Source organism: Hyla sarda, chromosome 10 (assembly GCF_029499605.1).
Source record: "Hyla sarda isolate aHylSar1 chromosome 10, aHylSar1.hap1, whole genome shotgun sequence".
Classification (NCBI taxonomy): domain Eukaryota; kingdom Metazoa; phylum Chordata; class Amphibia; order Anura; family Hylidae; genus Hyla; species Hyla sarda.
The window spans coordinates 123,175,140-123,199,007 of record NC_079198.1 but is presented as its reverse complement, the minus strand read 5'-3'; the positions used below and the strand labels follow the sequence as shown (position 1 = coordinate 123,199,007).

The following is a 23,868-nucleotide window of genomic DNA, read 5'->3' as shown; positions in this document are numbered from 1 at the left end:
TAGTGAAAAAAGGATAGGGGATAAGATATCTGATTGTGGTGGTCCCGCCGCCGGTAACCCCCGCGATCTCTCCTGCAGCATCCCCTGTCATCTGGTGCACGTAGTGAAGCCTGATGACTAGCGATGCAGGTGCTGGAGGATTGTGACATCATGACCACGCCCCCTCCCATAGACTTGCATTAAGGGTACGGGGTGTGAAATCACAAGGGGGCGGGACCGTGATGTCACATTCCTCCCGCCCCTGCATCACCAGTCATCAGGCACGGAGCGATGCAGGGGATGCTGCAGGAGATATTGCAGGGGTTACCAGCAGAGGGACCCATGCGATCAGGTATTGTCAGGATCCGGACTGGTATGCGGGAGGACACGGGTGGTGGATCCTCTGTGTCAGTGAGGTGATGGCGTGGGCCGTACCAGGGGAGTGGAATCTAAGGGGTTACTGGTTTTCACCAGAGCCCGCCGCAAAGCGGGATGGACTTGCAGCGGCAGGTAACCCCCAGGTCGTTCCACCCGATAGCGACTCAACCCCACTGACAGCTGAGACAGGCAAATATCACTGAGTGATGGGGAGTAATATGTGATAGCCTGATGGGAGGGGGTCACTGAGACTCCGACCAATAAAAACGTTTAACAAGTCTCTATGACATGTCAAAAGCGTCAGTGACAGTGCCAATTTAAAGGGGTACTCCGGTGAAAACCTTTTTTCTTTTAAATCAACTGGTGCTAGAAAGTTAAACATATTTGTAAATTACTTCTATTAAAAAAATCTTAATCCTTCCAGTACTTATTAGCTGCTGAATGCTACAGAGGAAATTCCTTTCTTTTTGGAACACTGATGACATCACAGTGCTCTCTGCAGACATCTCTGTCCATTTTAGCAACCGTGCATAGCAGATGTAGGCTAAGGGAAGCATGGTGGCTCAGGGGTTAGCACTGCTGCCTTGCAGTGCTCGGGCCTTGGGTTCATATCCCACCAAGGACAACAATAAATAAAGTCTTATTATTATAATAACGTCGGCAGAGAGAACTGTGCTCGTGATGTCATCAGAGAGCATTCCAAAAAGAAAAGAATTTCCTCTGTAGTATTCAGCAGCTAATAAGTACAGGAAGGATAAAGATTTTTTAATAGAAGTAATGTAAAAATCTGTAATAACTTTCCGCAGCCAGTTGATTTAAAAGAAAAAAGGTTTTCACCGGAGTACCCCTTTAATCTAGGGTCCATTCTGTGTAGTAAATGAATGGATCCTGTGCCCATAAGGGTAGGCTCACCTTCACACAGACCCTTTAAAACATAGAACCCTCTGGTGCACTTGTTTCTCTGCGGCAAATATAAGGCTGATCCTCCATGTATTATCTGGTTACGTGGGGGTCTCCGTGGTGACATCCCTTGATATCCGTAATGGACTCATATTTACTGAGCATTCTATTTTATAAATAAATTTCATCATTTTTCCGCGTGACTTGGTTTATTGTGTACAAAGCAATATGAGCTGCCGTGAACCGGGCTTGAACTCGTGTTTGGAGAATTTCCCACTTCACGTGTCCTTTTGGAAAGTGGCGTGTTTACCGTCTTATCAGGTTTTTTATTTTTCTAGTAATAATGTATTGTAGCAATGGACTTTCTTTTGTTGCATTTTATTCCATGTAGAAATGAACCCGTCTGTTTATGCTTTATTCATTATTTGTCTACATAGATAAAGACCAGCGATTCTTGACTGTGCTGCGTTCTCACCTAACCTGCCCTCTCCCATGTCTCGGCTCCTCTGCTTCACTTCATCTCATCATTGTTTTATTCAGACTTCACATCAATATTGGATACGCAAAAATACAAAAAAATTTAAAAAAAGTTCCATTTCTCTTCTCCAGGACTTTAATTTTGATGGCCTTAAAGGGGTACAGAAAAAGCAAAAATGTGATACCTTAGAGTCGTCTACCAGCACAGAATCTAGAAAACCAATTGTAGACTAAAACTTAAAGGGTACCTCTCATCAAATAAACTTTTGATATATTTTAGATTAATGAATGTTGGACATATTTCTTTTTTCGACCGTACTAACTATGTAACTTTCCAATAGCATGTTAATGAAAAATATGCTTCTTTCTATTGTATTTTTCCCGATCAGTCCTGTCAGCAAGCATTTCTGACTCATGCTGGAGTCCTAAACACTCAGAGCTGCCAGCCTGCTTTGTTCACAGCCAAACAGGCTATGAACAAAGCAGGCTGGCAGCTCTGAGTGTTCCCCTTTGTGAACAAAGCAGACTGGCAGCTCGTAGTGCTTAGGACTCCAGCATGAGTCTGAAATGCTTGCTGCCACTACTGGTAGGGAGACCCCTAGTGGTCATTTCTTCAAAGTGGAAAATTAAATAGAAAGAAGCATATTTTTTAATAACATGCAATTGTAAAGTTATTCTTCATACATTAATCTATAATATATCAAAAGTTTTGTTGATGAGAGGTACCCTTTAACCTTTATTAGAACTCTATTAGAACACAGGACTACAATCATAAAGTAATACACCAAAAACAAATGTGTGCAAAATATCCAAAAATACCAATATACCTCACAAGAGGTGATAATAGGATGTAGTTAGTGATAAGGATAAGAATAAGTATCACACCTGGCTATCACTTACCCTAGCCCCATGGCTCAGGGGATGAAGAAGAGATAGGGACAACAGGGAGGGAAGGGCACGGGGACCTATAGAGCCCTATGGTATCCGGAGTATACACCTGCCCTAGGCAGAGTTGATGTCCGGATAAGGACGACCTCACTCAGGAACCCGCCCTATTAACCTACGCGTCCCTACTGGAACTATCTCACTTACTAAGCAGATATGCTGTCTCTCTCAATTGGGTCAGACCCTACGCATACTCTAGATATATATACCAGTATATATAAGGTGTAGTTGTTAAAGTAAAGGCCTAGAGAATATGAACCAGGTATTGCAATGGGCAATGATGTAATTTAACTCACAATGCAGATATATTTATATGATACGCCCCGTTGCAGTATAGAAATGTTACAGACAGTAAGCCAGCAATAAATCAGCCATAGACAGTAAATAGTAAACCAGCAAATGAATCAACCATAAGTGAGCATAGAAAATGCAGTAAATCTATATGCATGAACTATGAGCCATTGCCAATCTACCAATGGGTCTGTGCAGAAGCACAGAGCCAACAAGCTTTAATAAGGACGTAGGGCGTACCTGTACGCCCTACGCTCGGTCCCGGTTGACCGTCATTAACCCTTCAGACGCGGCAATCAAAGTTGACCGCTGCGTCTGAAAGTGAAAGTAAACGCTTCCCGGCAGCTCAGTCGGGCTGATCGGGACATCCCGATAAAATCAGGATTTCCCGATCAGTTAGGATGCGAGCGGAGGTCTCCTTACCTGTCTCCGCAGCGTACGATTGGGGTTTGATTGCTCCAAGCCTGAGCTACAGGCTTGAGCAATAGAGCCCCTATCTCGCTGATCCATGCAAAGCTATGGCTTTGCAGGGATCAGCATAAGAGATCAGTGTGTGCAGTGTTATAGTCCCCTATGGGAGCTATAACACTGCAAAAAAAAGTGAAAAAAAAAGTTAACAAAGGTCATTTAACCCCTTCCCTAATAAAAGTTTGAATCACGCCCCCTTTTCCCATAAAAAAAAAAAAACTGTAAATAAAAATAAGCATATATGGTATCGCCACGTGCGGAAATGTCTGAACTATAAAAATATATTATTAATTAAATCGCACGGTCAATGGCGTACGCGCAAAAAAATTCCAAAGTCCAAAATAGCGTATTTTTTTGTCACTTTTTACATCATGAAAAAATGAATAAAAAGCGATCAAAAAGTCCGATCAATACAAAAATGGTACCGATAAAAACTTCAGAACACGGCACAAACAATTAGTCCTTATACCGCCCCATACGTGGAAAAATAAAAAAGTTATAGCGGTTAGAAGATGAGAATTTTTAACATATAAATTTTCCTGCATGTAGTTATGATTTTCTTCCGAAGTACGACAATATTCAACCTATACAAGTAGAATATCATTTTAACGGTATGGACCTACAGAATAATGATAAGGTGTTATTTTTACCGAAAAATGCACTACGTAGAAACAGAAGCCCCCAAAATTTCAAAATGACATTTTTTCTTAAATTTTTTGGCACAATTAATTTTTTTTTTCCATTTTGCCGTGGATTTTTGGGTAAAATGACTAATGTCACTGCAAAGTAGAATTTGTGGTGCAAAAAATAAGCCATCATATGGAATTTTATGTGCAAAATTGAAAGTGTTATGATTTTTAGAAGGTGAAAAATGAAAATGCAAAAACAGTAAAACTCTGCGTCCTTAAGGGGTATAACCCCTGCTAGTATGCAGGCAATTAAATAAACAGGGTTGCCATAAAAATTGGTGATACCAAAAATTGGGAGATACTTATGTGTCCGGATGATATGGACATACACACTCAACGCGTTTCATTGCTCAGATCATCAGGAGACGGTAGGAGCAGGATACAACGAGTAGGCCATACTGTGTATGTGGATGTTTGGCTTCAAGGGAACCCGGCGCATGCGCAGTGAAACGCGTTTGCATTCTGGTCAATAAATCCTTTTTTAAGTTTACCTACCTGTCTGGTCGATCAGCGTCGTGAGCCAGGTTCTCTTGAAGCCAAACATCCACTACCGTTTATGTTCCAGAGTGCAGCAGACGATCTATCCTATACCTATTCCTATTGTTGTGTATGTGCCTACACAACCACCCAGGGTGAGCAGTTCATTTATACAATTATTCAGCTCTCTGGGTCCAACAATATTATTCTATGGAGCGCTTACTTCCTTGTCTCTATACTGTGTATGTGATGGTCCAGATAAGTGAACAGCTAACGGGAACAGGCGGGAATGTGGTTGAATGCTCAGTGAACCGCACGTACCTGATTCTCATTCCTTGTGTGTAAACAGCATAGATCCGCCCGATGCCGCGATCCCGGAAGTGACGTATCGCAGGTCATCTCCCGCCGCGGCGTCTCCAGGATACAGCCAACGCTATGATCCTGGAACTGACGTGTCACACGTCATCCCCAATCATAACGTAGCTGCGATACAACTGTAAAAAAAAAAAAAACACAGGGGAGGAGTTTGCATGTAAACACATTCAGTGTATTCTGCAAGACCCATTAAAACTTGTCCTCCCAACCTCGGTCATTTAGTGTAGGTAATTGATGGCATACCTTAATGGCATTCTATTTACTAGAAGACCCGCTAGATCACATAATATTATGGTATAGATATTGGGTCATCGTAAATTCATAGCACCTATTCAGAAATATAAGTAATGGATAATTCTACTAACATCAGTGGCCAATAAAGTTAGAATATAGCATTCTCCAGCAGGTGTGACATCATCTGAAGCCATACAGGGAGAACTTTCTCCCTCACTCTGCTACACACAGCCCAGAGCAGTTCAGTGTGAGATGAGCTCTGATTGGCTAAGGCTGCACCCCCCCCCCCCTCAGCACTCCAGAGTAGACTGCATTTCCTGAGTTTGGACTTCTGCCAGGCCAGCAGGAGTCCAAAGTCTGTTCAAGAAATGGGTGGAAATGTGCTCTGGACAAGTAGGGAGACACCTAGTGTCAGCTTTTTTAAACACAAATAAAACACAAAAAACACAAAATACATTAGAAATATTTTTTATTTACTGCAATAGCAAAAATTAGTTTTAATGACAGTGCTCATTTAACATTTTCATTTTAAAGCCAACCTGTTACATTCAATTGACTCCAATTCTACCCCAAACTGACTCCATAGACCTGCTGTGCTGACCACTGATACCCCCCATGTTTGCTTCTGCTCCTGTTACAAAAGACACTCGTATGAACCATTGCAGTCAGTTCCGTCCAGGATTTACTGTGACATGACTTTTTTATTGCGTTAGTTACAACAAAGACGCCCATGACTTTTGTGACAGGTTACATCGACATTTCCATGTCCCCTTCTCCATTTATAATCCTCCGTTGGCATCTTAAGCATTTCATTACATAGATGTTCTCCAGGAGATTATTACAGTGCCTACATAGAGGGACGTCTTCACATGAGTTTAGATGAAGTAATCTGTTTTTATGATGTCATAAATCAATCTTTACAGCCCTAATGACTATTATGAATCCTGCCGTAAAATCTGATGTATAGAGCAATTAATACAAACCACTTGATTGAAACCATTCCAGCCCATGGAGCGTGTAACCTGTTTGTAATTTCGATCCCCTTAGAACATCTAATGGCTGGGTAGAAGGGTGTTAAGGGGAAAATTTTTCATTTTATACTTAACAATAAAGACATCTGTGCCTCTCGACGTATTTAGAGCAACCTCAACGACTTCCTGAGAATAACAGATATATTATGTACAAATTAATGAGGTTGGGCTCCTTCTTCCCGTAGGGAAACACTTATTTTTTTTATTACATGTTACATTGATTGCTTCCAAAACCCTGAGAGGAGCTCGCGAGGATTTATGGCCTTTTGTCCCTTTTGTCTTCTACTTTATTTGGGCTCCAAATGCAAAAAAATAAATAAATAAAATAAAGTGAGCCGGTGAAGAGGAGCTTAGTTATTGACGAGGGGGAATCTCAGGTCTGCTCTGTTGCTTTCATACAAGACTCCGGTTGCCTCCAAAATCCATGTGACAAGTGTATGAACAGCCTTTGACTTATTGATCTATTGATCGATATTTTCACGGACTATTAAACCTGCTCTCACTTCTGATGGAGCTTCATGAATGGTTGTGTGGCTTCAGCCGAGTATTAAACATAATGTAGTTTCTCACACTTCATGAAAGATTTTATCACTCAGTTAATGAAGTGCCCTGGAGTATTTTACTCCGGCTCAATTGTTAGCCTCACAGTCCTACCAATAACATTGGATAGACCAGTTCTATCTTCAGTGTCCAGAACCCCTCAAATACATTGTGCTGTAGAGTGCACTGTACTTTGTATACTTCAACAATGATACGAGGGATAGAGAGGTATCGTGTATTGCCAGTTTTGTGTATTGGGCCCAGATCACATGTCCAGTGATACAACATAGTTACCATCTGGTGTGTCTGTATAATGGCAATGGCTGGTAACAACTGGACCTTGCCTACAGCAATTGCCCATTAAGTGGATTTTGCACTGTGTAGCATACCCCATTGGTTACAGATTTTCACACCCTAGACTGTTCCCTTCTCCCATGAACTGCGTGTCTTGGCTATGGGATTATCTACATCGGACTGCTTCCTATACTCTGTGGTTTGCATTTTGGGCATTATCCCTTAAAATAAATGTTGGTTATGTTCTCCTATGCTTCTTTCTATTGTGCAAAAGTCCTTACACAAACCCTGTGAAAACTAGGCACTGTAAAGACTCACGGCAGTAGGCAGGACACTCATGGAGATAGTGGATCCGTTGGATCTGTGTGGTAGATGACGTTGGCCGTGTCAGGGAGCGGAGTCTAAGGTGCCGCTGGTTTTCACCAAAGCCCGTCGCAAAGCGGGATGGATTTGCTGCGGCAGATGGCACCCAGGTCGCTACCTTTGGCACAACTCGACCACACAGGCGGCTTAGGAGGTACAAGGCACAGGAGGGAAACAGAAACTTGTGGTCTTGATACGGTAGGTCTGGGCAGGCAGCACAGGAGCGTAGTCAGGATCGTAGCAGAAGGTCAATAGGCTGTCGGCAGAGGAGCAGGGTCAGGTTACGGAACAAAGGGTCTGGAACATGGATAAGCAGGAACACTGGTATGCTTTCTCTTAGGCACTGGGGCAACAAAGATCCAGCAGAGAGTGGGGGGAGGTGCAGAAACTGAAAAGGAAGGTGCAGGTGCAATTACTAATTACTGGCCCTTTAAATTTTAGAACACCGGCGCGCGTAGGAGACGGAGGCATGTGCGCCGGTGCTGAAAGAAGACAGGAGGAACAGAGGAGAGCAGAGGTGAGTGACGGGCTGGGATTTGCATGCGGGCGTGTCCTGCAATGCGAATCCCAGCCCCGCCGGCAGATGCGGAAATGGGAAGGGAGCGCTCACGCCCAGTGTGTCAGGCCGGAGCGCAGATCGTAACAGGCACCACTATGCCTCACTCTCCCGGTGAATATTTTTAATACTGCAAGACCGTAAACAACAAGATTAAACAGATATTGAAACACAAGTCTACATCAAAATAGCGACACAAGGAAGAATCAAAAGTAACAGAAGAACTAGGAAGAGACCTAGACTAGAACAAGACACTAGAAAGCACACAAGGAATGCTGGAAGGAAATGCACAGTGCATATGCTATAATCCACACCACACTGCAAATGTCATTGATGTTAATTAGAGGTTAACCAATTACAAAATCCTCTCTAAACCAGCCCCAACTAGAAGCCATGCCCTCTGATTTAGAATAATAGCAGTTGCATAGGAACTGCCCCAAACAAATAAAAGAAGGAGGTGATCTCCAGACTGGACCAGGGGGAATCTCTGGATGTCGTATATCTGGATTTTTCCAAAACATTTGATACGGTGCCACATAAAAGGTTGGTGCATGAAATGAGAAGGATCAGGCTGGGGGACAATGTGTGTAAGTGAGTAAGTAACTGGCTCAGTAATAGGAAACAGAGGGTGGTTATTAATGGTACTTATTCTGATTGGGTGACTCTTACTAGTGGGGTACCACAGGGGTCCGTCTTGGGTCCTGTTCTGTTTAATATATTTATTAATGACCTTGTAGAGAGGTTGAATAGTAAAGTAACAATCTTTGCAGATGATACTAAACTCTGTAAAGCGGTAAACACAATAGAGGACAGTGCACTGTTACAACTGGATCTGGATAGGTTGTATGTTTGGGCTGGGAAGTGGCAAATGAGGTTCAACACTGATAAATGTAAGGTAATGCACATGGGGAGGAAAAATCTGGGCTGGGATTATGTATTAAATGAAAGAAAACTTTGGACGACTGACATGGAAAAGGACTTGGGAGTCTTAGTTAACAGTAAATTTAGCTGTAGTCACCAGTGTCGGGCAGCTGCTGCCAAGGCAAATAAAATCATGGGGGGCATCAATAGGGGCATAGATGCCGACGACAAGGAAATAATTCTACCACTGTACAAATCACTAGTCAGACCACACATAGAATACTGTGTACAGTACTGGTCAGACCAGACATAGAATACTGTGTACAGTACTGGGCACCAGTGTACAAGAAAGATATAGTGGAGCTGGAGAGGGTTCAAAGACGGGCAACCAGGGTAATACGGGGAAGGGGAGGACTACAGTACCCAGAAAGATTAGCAGAATTAGGGTTATTTAGTTTAGAAAAAAGAAGGCTTAGGGGCAACCTAATAACTATGTATAAATATATCAGGGGACAGTACAGAGATCTCTCCATGATCTATTTATACCCAGGACTGTATCTATAACAAGGGGGCATCCTCTACATCTAGAGGAAAGAAGGTTTCTACACCAGCACAGACGAGGGTTCTTTACTGTAAGAGCAGTGAGACTGTGGAATTCTCTCCCGGAGGAGGTGATCATGGTGACCTCTGTAAAAGAGTTCAAAACTGGGCTGGATGCATTTTTGTAGAGTAATAACATTACAGGTTATTACTCTCCAAAATTTCTGGGCAAAATTAAAGGGTACTCCACTGGCCAGCGTTCGGAACATTCCGACCATGCCCCCTTTGTGATATTAGGCCACACACCCTCAGTGCAAGTCTATGGGAGGGGGCGTGGTGGACACCACGCCCCCTCCCATAGACTTGCACTGAGGGGGCAGGGCGTGATATCACGAGGGGCCGTGGTCGACCCCCACAGCGGGCACACAGCATTCGAAACTAAATGTTCGGAACACTGGCCAGTGGAGTACCCCTTTAAGACCAGTGACTTCAGCCTAAAAGCATTGTATATTGGAGCCTGGGATAGTCTGAAACGCAGATGCTGCTTCACTGACACCTCCCCCCCCCCCCCCCCCCCCCCACCCATGTACTGTAGATCAGATTGGTAGCTGTATAAAGCTACAACCTCAGCAGAAAGTGCTCATAGGACATGATGATTGAATGTGACTAGCAGCTAAATCCTATTGAGAAGGCTTATCAGGCATCCGACACATGTAGTAAGGCAAATGTGCTCAGTCTGAGATCTATTTTACTATGATATGTCGTGCCTCTGTGCTGCCATGTACCGAGCCACTGCTGTATTTGTCATTGATGCTTGGAAGCCTCCTAAGCACTGGAGCGTTGGTATCACCTCTGTGACTTACATATTCCCTGAGTGCACTGATGACTTATCTCACATATCTCTGATTTACAGCTTTGATACTGTATGTAAAAATTTTACACAAAGAAGGTCACCATTTCAAGTTGCAGAGTAGCATTGTGTGTATACATTGGCATGGTCATTGTTCTCCAAAATGTGGTTGTCTGACCACTATGCTGTATACATACGCTGCTAACTTATCTTAACTTTTCCCCCATCATACTACACACAGTACCCCATAATGACAAAAGTAAGAATAGAATGTTACCAATTTTTGCCAATTTGCGGTGAAGGTGTTGGAAGGACAGATGTTGTTATACCAACCCAGACCACCTAGACCATCATTTTATACATCCTGCCAAGTATAGACTTTGTCACCTTATCTCCTGTTGACACGCTGTCCCGTGCGCGCGCTCAATCGCCACGAGGACCGGACCGGCACCTTCAGTGGAATCGCTGGGGCATCCACATTTGGGACCCACCGCCACCTAAACGCCGCCAAGAGTCGGCCGAGTCCTAAACGCCGCCAAGAGTCGGCCGAGTCTCCAGGCGACGTTCTCTCTTGCTGAGAGAGGCACCGACGATCTGAACAAAGTGAAAGTAAAAAGACTGCAGGGTAGATCGCAGCATCTCATAAAGAACCTGAAGCCTACCTCACACAGATCGATTTCAGAGCAGTGAACCTGTCCCTGTCTTAACCAGCGGAGCGGAGAGCATAAAAGTATCTCATGTTACACAAGTATCACTTGCTGCAGGAACTGGCTACAATTAGTGACAACTATTAACTGTTTTAAGCTTCGCTATCTATGCATGCCGGCTGCTTCTTGTGCCATTCATTCATTTTTTGTCACCCATATTGAAGCAAAGTGGCTGATGACTGTCATTTAAAACTTCCATGAGACCACACAGAACGCTGTGAGCGGTATCTCTCACTGTTACTATAGGTGACAGCAGCACAGTTACCAGTGATTACATAAATGACTGTTAAGCAAAAGCAAAATGTCCAGCGCGAATATCAAGGAACTGGATGTTTATTCCAATGAAAGCCAAAAAGACAAGGAGAACATGACAAGGTGACGCATTTCAGTCCTAAGACTGGACCTTAGTCATACTATGACTAAGGTCCAGTCTTAGGACCGAAACGCGTCACCTTGTCATGTTCTCCTTGTCTTTTTGGCTTTCATTGGAATAAACATCCAGTTCCTTGATATTCGCGCTGGACATTTTGCTTTTGCTTGTTGGTTCCAGTCAGTGTTGCCCACGCCGGTCCTGGCGCGACGGGCTGAGGGAGTGAGCTGGACTATACACTTCTTTGTCTGCAATTAATGACTGTTGGACAATCTTTTTGGATGTTTTCATTGCAGGATTAACTGAATATTGGATTTTTTGCCATTTGCTGCTATAGACTATTTATTCTTTATTTTTATTTACATTGTAGGTGGTCTTATTATTATTATTACTATTAATTTTTATATACATATTGTTTGCTTAACCATTTACAGTTATCACCATAATTACACAAGGGCCCTGTGTATTATTGGTATCACTGTATAGCTTTTTTTTATAATAGAATAAATCAATTAATTATTATATTATATATATATACCTGTGTCCTCAAATCCTTGACCTTGAGCCCCAATATTTGTGAATTACTTCTATTTGAAAATCTTAATCCTTCCAGTACTTATCAGCTGTTGTATGCTCCAGAGGAAGTTGTGTAGTTCTTTCCAGTCCGACCACAGTGCTCTCTGCTGACACCTCTGTCCATGTCAGGAACTGTCCAGAGCAGGAGAGGTTTTGCTATGGGGATTTGTTCCTACTCTAGACAGTTCCTGACACGGACAGGGGTGTTAGCAGAGAGCACTGTGGTCAGATCAGAAAGAACAACACAACTTCCTCTGGAGAATACAGCAGCTGATAAGTACTGGAAGGATTAAGATTTTTAAATAAAAGTAATGTACAAATTTGTATAACTTTCCTGCACCAGTTGATTTGAAAACATTTGTTTTCCACCAAGGAGAAGTATCGCGCAGAAAAGGATAGGGGATATTTTTTTTCTGCGTGATATATCTCCTTTATGATAGTTATTTAGGGCTGGTTCTTAATGAATATTGATCTATCATTTATTTATCTCAAATCTATTTTTTATAGTGATTACACAAATTATATTCCGCAGCTGTGTATCCTCCTCCCCAATGCGCTTCGCTCCGGTACCTGCACACAGTGCTTCTGCAATTCATAAAATGTTGGCTCTATTACTGTAAACAAACAGCCGGCTCCGACTGCCAGAGGGCAGAGGTTAATTATTTTGGCATTGACAAGATGGGAAGATGTAAGGGGCCCACGGCTGTCTGTCTTCTGTGAGGATTTCACGTTATTGGTCGAGGAGAATGAGATCTTTATGACACATTATGAAACTGTGTGAGAGAAATAATAGTGATTTTCCCACAGCAACCAATCACAGCTCAGCTAACGAGCTCTGGTGAAAGTGAAAGCAGAGCTGTGATTGGTTGTTGTGGGGAAATCACTCTATTGTTTCTCTCACACAGTTTCCTAAATCTGGGTTATTATCTACAATATGATAGGAAAGTTTAATAAAAAGAACACTGTTCAGCGTAGTAAACTAAGGCGGGACAGCTGATACTTTACACTTTGAGTAATTTTGTTTCTTCACCTATTTATACTTTTTTATTGTTCTTCCTGTTTCTCTCTTTGCATTTTTTTTTATTTATTTACCCTTTTAGTGCGGGGGAATATGTTGCAAAAGCTGCAACAATAAGCAAAAATGTGAATACATCTTTAAAAGACATACAATTCTGAGCCCAAATTTGAACAGCAGTTTACATATAGGGGGAGATTTATCAAAACCTGTCCAGAGGAAAGATGCTGAGTTGCCCATAGCAACCAATCAGATTGCTTCTTTCATTTTTCACAGGCCTTTAAAAAAAATGAAAGGAATAAGTAAAGTAATGTGTGTACACAGTGACCTCACCAGCAGAATAGTGAGTACAGCTCTGCAGTATAATACAGGATATAACTCAGGATCAGTACAGGATAAGTAATGTAATGTATGTACACAGTGACATCACCAGCAGAATAGTGAGTACAGCTCTGCAGTATAATACAGGATATAACTCAGGATCAGTACAGGATAAGTAATGTAATGTATGTACACAGTGACCTCACCAGCAGAATAGTGAGTACAGCTCTGCAGTATAATACAGGATATAACTCAGGATCAGTACAGGATAAGTAATGTAATGTATGTACACAGTGACCTCACCAGCAGAATAGTGAGTACAGCTCTGGAGTATAATACAGGATATAACTCAGGATAAGTAATGTAATGTATGTACACAGTGACCTCACCAGCAGAATAGTGAGTAGTGTTGAGCGGCATAGGTCATATTCGAATTCGCGAATATTCGCGAATATATGGACGAATATTCGTCATATATTCGCGAATATTCGCATATTCGTTATATTCTCGTTTTATTTTCGCATATGCGAATATTCACGTATGCGAAAATTTGCATATGTGAATATTAGCAAACGCAAAATTAGTACACTCGAAAATTCGCATATGCGAAAATTAGCATATGCTAATTTTCGCATATGCGAATTTTCGTACGCCAGTCTCACACAGTAGTATTACAGCCTTCTTTACACCACACAAGCTGGAAGCAGAGAGGGGTGAACACTGTGATGTTTACTGTGAAGAAAAAAAAAAAAACGAATATTCGTAATTACGAATATATAGCGCTATATTCGCGAAATTCGCGAATTCGCGAATATGCGATATTCGCGAATAATATTCGAATTGCGAATATTCGTGAGCAACACTAATAGTGAGTACAGCTCTGGAGTATAATACAGGATATAACTCAGGATCAGTACAGGATAAGTAATGTAATGTATGTATACAGTGACCTCACCAGCAGAATAGTGAGTACAGCTCTGGAGTATAATACAGGATATAAATCAGGATCAGTACAGGATAAGTAATGTAATGTATGTACACAGTGACCTCACCAGCAGAATAGTGAGTGCAGCTCTGGAGTATAATACAGGATATAACTCAGGATCAGTACAGGATAAGTAATGTAATGTATGTACACAGTGACCTCACCAGCAGAATAGTGAGTAGAGCTCCGGAGTATAATACAGGATATAACTCAGGATCAGTACAAGATAAGTAATGTAATGTATGTACACAGTGACCTCACCAGCAGAATAGTGAGTACAGCTCTGGAGTATAATACAGGATATAACTCAGGATCAGTACATGATAAGTAATGTAATGTATGTACACAGTGACCTCACCAGCAGAATAGTGAGTACAGCTCTGGGGTATAATACAGGATATAACTCAGGATCAGTACAGGATAAGTAATGTAATGTATGTACACAGTGACCTCACCAGCAGAATAGTGAGTACAGCTCTGGAGTATAATACAGGATATAACTCAGGATCAGTACAGGATAAGTAATGTATGTACACAGTGACCTCACCAGCAGAATAGTGAGTACAGCTCTGGAGTATAATACAGGATATAACTCAGAATCAGTACAGGATAAGTAAAGTAAGCCCTGGACAGGAAAGCATTGTATGGGAGGGGCACATGACAAGGGGGGTCTGTGCAGGGCACGAAGGGTTAAGGTCAGGGTCAGATAGTGGTCAATGGGAGGAGTTGAATGGGGGCATAAAAGAAGGGGCTGAGGGGAGGGCTATCAGTCTGCGGGAAAAGAGCCACAAAGAAAGGTTGTGCTTACCTGTCGTGAAGAGCTCCAGCATGTCGGCGGCGATTGAAGAAGTCTTGGCACGGGTGCGGGATGAGGCGGAGCGCCGGGGCCCCGGTTGGCTGGAGGAGCAGTGGAGGAGCTTCATGGGGACAGCGGTGGTGGAGCCTGCGGTGGTCCGGCCGGGTGTGGAGAGGGAGTCTAGGGTGAGCGGTCGGCGCTCCCGTCCTCTGACCCGGCTGAGTCCAAGCCCTGTCCCGAGGTCCCGACGCCACCAGCGCAGCCCCAGTGTTTGCACCTCGGCCTGTGCTGATGGTGTGGCCAGTGGTGAGCGGTTGGGTAGGTCCGGGGGGTCAGCGAGGAGGCGCGCTGGTGAGGCGGCAAGGGGAAGTGCAGGCGAGGCTTCCCCTGCAGTATGGCGGCCTAGCGTGCGGGAGCGAGCGACGGCCCGTCCCCAGGAGATGACGTCAGGAGGGGGGCGGGCCCGGCAGGAGAGGAAGATGGCCGCAGCGATCCCTGTCTCCGGGAGAGGAGGGCAGCCGCCTGCAGGCTCGGTGGTGGTTACCCGGGCATTGGTCCACAGGAGTGCGGCGGCTGGTGTTGGGAGCCGGGACTTGCATCGGGACATGGCGGTGAGCGGGGAGGTCACCGTAAGTCCCACCCCTAGGTCAACGAGCAGTGGTGGTGAGGAGGAGATGGCGGGGGATGCGCTGCCCCTGAGCCCTGACGACTTGTCTGAGGAGGAGGAGGTCGGAGGGGGTTCCGGGCCCAAAGGCACTGTCTGGAGAGATGACGGCCCTTCGGGGGCTTCTGCTGCCAGGTCTGCTGATGGTGGGAGGAGCTGTGGCCGGCAGGGGGTCGGAGAATGACGGAATTGACCCTGCGTCAATACACGTCTTTTGATAGAGCTTTGGTTTGGGTTAGGAGATATGGGAGGGGTGCATTGTTGGCCAGGACGGATGTTGAGGCTGCGTTTAGGTTATTGCCGGTTCATCTGGACAGTTTTCCGTTGTTGGGGTGTTGTTGTGGGGGGCAGTTTTTTGTGGATTTGTGCTTACCTATGGGGTGTTCCATTTCCTGTGCCTATTTTGAGCAGTTTAGCACATTCCTTGAGTGAGTGGTGAGACAGGAGGCTGGGGTTGCTTCGGTTTTACATTACCTGGATGATTTTTTATGCTTGGGCGCCGCTGGGTCTAGGGTGTGTGCCATACTGCTTCAGGTAATGGAACGGGTGGCTAGCTGGTTTGGGGTTCCTTTAGCGCCGGATAAGACGGAAGGGCCAGGTACGACAGTGCAGTTCTTAGGGATTGTAATTGACACTGTTGCTATGGAATGTCGGTTGCCTTCTGACAAGTTGGGGTTGCTGCGCAGTGAGGTGGAGCGGGCATGTCGGGCGGCGGGAGATTAGGTTACGGGAGGTCCAGTCCTTGTTGGGCCGTCTTAACTTCGCTTGCCGCATTATGCCTATGGGGCGGGTATTTTGTCGCTGGCTGGCAGCTGCTACAGGTGGGGTGCGCAGGTCACACCATTTTGTGAGGCTGACGGGGGAACTGCGAGAGGACTTGAAGGTGTGGAGATGCTTTCTGGGGCAGTACAATGGGAAGTCGGTGGTGTTGGAGCGGCCAGTGACTAGTCAGGATTTGAATTTGTATACCGATGCGGCTGGTAGTGCAGGTTTTGGATGTTTCTTTCAGGGGCAGTGGTGTGCGGAGGCGTGGCCGGTGGAGTGGACGGCGTCGGGGTTAGTGAGGAATTTGGCGTTGCTGGAGCTGTTTCCCATTTTAGTGGCATTGGAAATTTGGGGGGCAGAGTTGGAAAATAGGCGAGTTTGTTTTCACTGTGACAACTTGGAGGTGGTTCAGGCGATCAATGCTCAGTCAGCTAGCTCCCCTCCGGTAGTTAAGTTGTTGTGCTGGTTAGTTTTGAAGGGGCTAGAGTTGAATGCGCATTTTGTGGCCCGGGTGTCCAGAACTCCTTTGAATGCGCATCATGTGCCGGGTGTCCAGAACTCCTTTGCTGACACCCTTTCTTGTTTCCAGTGGGACAGGTTTCGGGAACTGGTGCCAGAAGCGGAGGAGCATGGTCTTCCTTGTCCAGACGGGATGTGACGGCTGGTGTGAACTTGGCTATGGGCCTGGTGCAGCGGTCCGTGAGTGGGGCTACCTGGGCGGCTTACAGCCGGTGGTGGGCTGATTGGGAGGCGTTGCTGGATGGTTTGGCAGATATTCGGGTGAGTGATGACTGGGTGGCTGCTTTGTTGTATTATGTGGGGTCGGCTTTTGGGGCAGGGGTGTCTCCGTCTGGCATGGGCAGGCGCATGTCTGCCTTGGCCTTTTGGTTTAAGTTCAGGTGTTTGGGGGATTTTACTAAGTATTTTTTGGTAAAGCAGGCGTTGAAGGGTTTTCGGCGGGGGGCGTCTAGCCGGGATACACGTAGGCCTGTGTCTTTTCCTTTGTTTGAGCAGTTGGGAGTTCAGGTGGGGGTGTTGTGTGTTTCTGAATACGAGATTGCTTTGTTTCGCGTGGCTTTTTCTCTGGCGTTTTTTGGGGCATTCAGGATTTCCGAGCTGGTGGCGCCTAGCCGTGCGGTGGCCGGGGGCATGCGGAGAGCGGATGTGAGAATGGCTGATGGGGTGGTTGAATGTTGGATTCGCAGGTCAAAAACAGATCAACTTGGTAAGGGGGTGTTGGTTCGATTGGCAGCGCATGGGGCGTCTCAGATGTGTCCGGTGGCGTGTGTTGGTGATTTCTTATTGGTGCGCACGTTGGGTGATGGGCCGTTCCTGGTGCATGCGGATGGCAGTTTTCTCTCTCGGTTTCAGTTTGTTGCGGTGTTTCGGAAGTGCTTGCGGGAGATTGGTTACGAGGGGTCGGAGCACAGTTCCCAATCATTTAGGATAGGGGCTGCGACGGAGGCGGCCAGGTGGGGGTTGTCCCCGGATATCATCAGGTGTATTGGGAAGTGGGAATCTGAGCGTTTCAATTTGTATATTCGCCCTCAGCTGTTGTGATATGTATTGTGCTATTTGTCTGTTTTGTCTGGTGAGGATTTGTGGGCATTCTTATGTAGCTCGGGGGAGGGCCAGAGCTGCAGTGCGACCGGAGGGTCGCCAGTTGGGTTTCCTACGAGAGGAGGTACAGGTGCGGTGGTTGGGAAAAAGGGGGCTGATGTGGGCGGGTTTGTTGCCTCATATCCAGTATTTTGTGGATATGGATCGGGCCCCAGATATACTGGTAATCCACACAGGGGGAAATGACCTTAGTCTGCGGAGGTCTAGGGATGTCACTAGGGATATTAAATTGGACATGTTGCGGTTGTGGGCTACTTTTCCGGGCATCATACTGGTTTGGTCTGACATAGTGGCGCGCCGTAAGTGGCGGCAGGCCAGGTCTGTGGCCTCGGGGAACCAGGCACGGGCCAAGACGAATAAGGTTGTCACACAATTTGTGCAACGGAATGGGGGCCTGGTGGTACGCCACCATGAGCTGGAGGCTGGGGCGCCGAAGTTCATGGATCCTGAAGGTATACACTTGAACGCCATGGGTATGGATCTGTGGACTCTGGCGATTAAGGAGGTGGTGGAGCAGGCTGTGGTGTTGGGGCGGAGCGGCGGGGAGTGAGGGGGTCACTTCCACGGTCTTGGCGTGTGTGGGGGAGGAGACTTGGAGGCACTTTTGGATTCAGAGATGATGAAAATGAGGGTGTGGCTGGGTGAGGGTACCCAGCTTGGTGAGGACCTGGCGGGCATGGGGCCCACTGTATAGTTAGGGGACTCCGAAAAGTGTGCCCCGGGGTTCGGTGACCTACGGCCAGGGGTAAAAGTAGGAGGACCCGTTACAGGTGGAAAAAAGATTTGACATGGAGTGTGGAGAGGTGCCTTCAGGTTTTCCCCCCACTTGATAATGGGTGTTTTGGCTCAGGAAGTTTATATATAATGTTATATATAATGTTTATGTATGATGTTCATACGGTTTTATTTTGGTATGTATAATGTTAATGTTTAATAAAAGTTGGTCTGCTGACACCGTTTTACACCAACATGTATCCGTGTGTTATTTCAGGTAAAAGGTAGGGTGTAACAGGCCAAGCAAGTAGACTATCCCTTAGTCATGTAATGTATGTACTGTGGCAGTGTGGCAAGGAAAGGGTGTATTTCCCTTGCTATCTCTGCAGAATGCTCCACCTGTGGCCTGATTAATGAGGTATCAGGAAGGGAAAGTGTGTTTAAGGGTACGTTCCCACACGGCGTATTTGCTGCGTATTTGCTGCTGCATATTTTATTTTCTCTGTTGAAGTCAATGGGTAGAAAAATACGCAGCACCAAATACGCAGCAAATACGCAGCAAAATACGCCGTGTGGGAACGTACCCTTAAAGGAAAAGAAAGAGAATAGTTGGGGCTCTCCCTGGGTAACAGCATGTCACTGTAGGGGGAGACACACGGACCCTGTTGAGGAAACACACAGCGAACTGTGAGCAGTCCAAGAAGTAAAGAAGTGGATTGAACTGTGAGTAACAGGTTGCAGGGGCACATGTTTTATGCTGGCTGAGGGTAGCTCACCAGATAGTAGTCAGGGCATGCTGATATGTGTAGTCAGTGACCAGACGGTCTAGGACTTTGGTTTGTTCCTGAGTTATGTTTTGTTTTACCTGTAACCTGTCTAAATAAAGCTGGCAAGGTGCCAGGCGTGCATGAATAACCGTTGTCTGCAAGTTTATTGAGTGGAAACGTGTTCCGTGGCAGTGTCCAGGACGATCCCGGAGCTAATCCCCAAGGAGGAATCCTTACAGTACACAGTGACCCTACCAGCAGAACTGTGTACACAGTGACACAACATACATTACATTACTTATCCTGTACTGATCCTGAGTTATATCCTGTATTATACTCCAGAGCTGCACTCACTATTCTGCTGGTGGGGTCACTGTGTACATACATTACATTACTTATCCTGTACTGATCCTGAGTTATATCCTGTATTATACTCCAGAGCTGCACTCACTATTCTGCTGGTGGGGTCACTGTGTACATACATTACATTACTTATCCTGTACTGATCCCGAGGAGTGTCCTTCTTTCTTAAATCACAATAGCACACTCCCAAAAACAGACATTATAGAACAGTGCAGAGCAGTGTAAGCTTTGCATCCAGCACTGGAGTGATAACACTTACTAGAGCTTTCAGGAAAGTCTCTTTTTTATCTGTCTCATTGTGCAGCTAACACCTTGTTACATAGTTACATAGTTACATAGTTAGTACGGTCGAAAAAAGACATATGTCCATCAAGTTCAACCAGGGAATTAAGGGGTAGGGGTGTGGCGCGATATTGGGGAAGGGATGGGATTTTATATTTCTGCATAAGCATTAATGTTATTTTGTTCCAGGAATGTATCTAACCCCGTTTTAAAGCTGTTAATTGTTCCTGCTGTGACCAGTTCCTGAGGTAGACCGTTCCATAAATTCACAGTCCTCACGGTAAAGAAGGCGTGCCGCCCCTTTAGACTAAACCTTTTCTTCTCCAGACGGAGGGAGTGCCCCCTCGTCCTTTGGGGGGGTTTAACCTGGAACAGTTTTTCTCCATATTTTTTGTATGGGCCATTAATATACTTATATACGTTTATCATATCCCCCCTTAAACGTCTCTTCTCAAGACTAAACAATTGTAACTCCTTTAATCGCTCCTCATAGCTAAGATGTTCCATGCCCCATATTAGTTTAGTCGCGCGTCTCTGCACCCTTTCCAGCTCCGCAGTGTCCCTTTTATGAACAGGCGACCAAAACTGAACAGCATATTCCAGGTGAGGCCGTACCAATGCTTTATAAAGGGGGAGTATTATGTCCCTGTCCCTTGAGTCCATGCCTCTTTTGATACCTGACAATATCCTGCCGGCTTTGGAAGCAGCAGCCTGACATTGCATGCTATTCTGTAGTCTGTAATCTACAAGTCAAGCAAATACTCCTAAGTGTCTCAGGGCAAAACAATGAAAATTACAATTTTAGGGACACGTCCCCAAGGACTGCCCTAAACTAGAGACTACTTAACTAAATTATTAAAACTTAACTTTTATTACAACCACTAAATTATAAATTGTGCTTTTGGTACCATAGTGAAAAAATGTTAAAAAGTCCGGTCATCCACAATGTGACTACAACATAGGTCAAAATTGCCCATATGTCTTGTGATCAGTGTCACAGTGGAAAGGTCTAGTTAAGCCAGACAGTGTCGCCACCGCTGACTAAAGAAAACCCCCACCCTATTCGAATCTTGCTATTGTGTCACTAGGATGCCGATTTATAAAAACATTATAGCCCCTCCTGCTGACGTTTCGCCAGTCTACCCTCACTTCTTTGAAAAAGCCAGGGTACACTGGCGAAACGTCAGCAGGAGGGGCTATAATGTTTTTATAAATCGGCATCCTAGTGACACAATAGCAAGATTCGAATAGGTTGGGGGTTTTCTTTAGTCAGCGGTGGCGACACTGTCTGGCTTAACTAGACCTTTCCACTGTGACACTGATCACAAGACATATGGGCAATTTTGACCTATGTTGTAGTCACATTGTGGATGACCGGACTTTTTAACATTTTTTCACTATGGTACCAAAAGCACAATTTATAATTTAGTGGTTGTAATAAAAGTTAAGTTTTAATAATTTAGTTAAGTAGTCTCTAGTTTAGGGCAGTCCTTGGGGACGTGTCCCTAAAATTGTAATTTTCTGTGATCTACAAGTCACCCAGATCCTTCTCTACCAGTGACTCTGCCAGTTTAATCCCCCCTAAGACATACGATGCATGCAGGTTATTAGTACCCAGATGCATAACTTTACATTTATCCACATTGAACCTCATTTGCCAAGTGGATGCCCAGACACTTAGTCTATCCAAGTCATCTTGTAACTTATGCACATCCTCTATAGACTGTACCGTGCTACAAAGCTTGGTGTCATCTGCAAAGATAGAAACAGAGTTGTTAATACCATCCTCTATAACATAGATAAATAAATTATACAACAGCGGGCCCAGTACTGAACCTTGGGGTACACCACTAATAACCGGGGACCAATCAGAGTACGAATCATTGACCACCACTCTCTGGGTACGATCCATGAGCCAGTGTTCAATCCAGTTACAAACTAAAATTTCCAAACCCAAAGACCTTAACTTACCTGTCAGACGTCTATGACGTCTATGTGTGTTCCTTTGGTTATGATAAAGGGGTACTCCGCCCCTAGACATCTTATCCTTTATTCAAAGGATAGGGGACAAGATGTCCGATCATGGGGGGCCTGACACTGGGACCCCCGATCTATGTGCAGCACCCGAAGATCATTTAGATTGCTGGGTGTGGGCGGCAGGGGGTCGTGATTTCACGGCCACACACCGTTGTGACATCATGCCCCCTCCCATAGACTTGCATTGAGGGGGCGTGGTGCGATGTCACAAGGGGGCATGGCCATGACATCACGACCCCCCCCCCCCCCCCCCCCCCCCCCGCCGGCCGCACCCCGCATTCGGAACAAAATGTTCCAAATGCTGGGGCAGCGGACTACTCATGTGGGTGCTTTAAATACATTTTCAAAACTCCCATAGCAAGAGCCAGGATAGAATGGAAGATGCGTTCTTTTTGGCTTGTTTTTTGGGATCCCCTTAACACAGTGGTCTCAAGCTGTGGCTGTCCAGATGTTGCAAAATTACAACTTCCAGCATGCCGGGAGTTAAAGTTTTGCAACATCTGGAGGGCCACAGTTTGAGACCGCTGCCTTAACATGTGAAACATTGAATACCATTAAATTATTGCCTCATTGCCTCCAGCTTGTTTTTGGGCATCTTTCCCCTTTAAGCAGTATGCTGCTCTATCCTGCCTCCCACACGGAGCGTTCCCCCAGGACAGAGTTGATTAGTGTTCATTTTATTGCTGTGTACTGTATACAGTTCTGTGTCAGCAATATGTACTAATCTCTTTGTCTCGGAATAAAGGGATGAATGTATTTCCTCATATCAGGGATTTGGTATGAAAAATACATTTAACCCTCGCACAGTCGACAGAGCCAATATTGCAGCTTACCGTGGGGCCTTAAATCAGGCAAATATTAAACTTAAAGGGGTCTTCTTTTATATATCTAGATATTTTATATATATATATATATATATATATATATATATATATATATGTGTATATATATATATATATATATATATATATATATATATATATATAGCAACAGGTGCCAGAAAGTGAAACAGATTTGTGCATTTTTGTAATTTACTTCTACTTAAAAATCTTCCAGTAGCTGCTGTATGCTCCACAGGAAGTTGTATAGTTCTTTCCAGCCTGACCACAGTGCTCTCTGCTGCCACCTCTGTCCGTGTCAGGAACTATCTGGAGCAGGAGAGGTTTGCTTTGGGGATTTGCTCCTGCTTTGGACAGTTCTTGACACGGACAGAGGCGGCAGCAGAGAGCACTGTGGTCAGACTTAAAACAACTTCACAACTTCCTTTGCAGCATACAGCAGCTTTAAAGGGGTACTCCACTGGAAAACATTTGTTTTTTCAATCAACTGGTGCCAGAAAGTTAAACAGATTGTTAAATTACTTCTATTAAAAAATCTTAATCCTTCCAGTATTTATAAGCTGCTGTATGCTCCAGAATTTATTTTCTGTCTGACCACAGTGCTCTCTGCTGACACCACTGTCCTTGTCAGGAACTGTCCTGAGCAGGATAGGTTTGCTATGGGAATTTGCTCCTACTCTGGACAGTTCCTTAAATGGACAGAGGTGTCAGCAGAGAGCAGTGTGGTCAGACAAAAAAGAAATTCAAAAAGAAAATAACTTCCTGTGGAGCATACAGCAGCTGATAAGTACTGGAAGGA

At 44.9% G+C, this 23,868-nt stretch overlaps 1 long non-coding RNA gene across 1 annotated transcript; it reads right to left on the bottom strand.

The window, feature by feature from the left end:
* Nucleotides 1–1,654: 1,654 nt before the first annotated feature.
* Nucleotides 1,655–12,610, bottom strand: LOC130293767 (uncharacterized). Its single transcript, XR_008848287.1, has 3 exons — nt 12,472–12,610; nt 4,926–5,098; nt 1,655–1,884 (listed from the first exon to the last, which is right to left on the bottom strand). It is a non-coding gene; the product is annotated as an uncharacterized LOC130293767 (long non-coding RNA).
* Nucleotides 12,611–23,868: the final 11,258 nt, after the last annotated feature.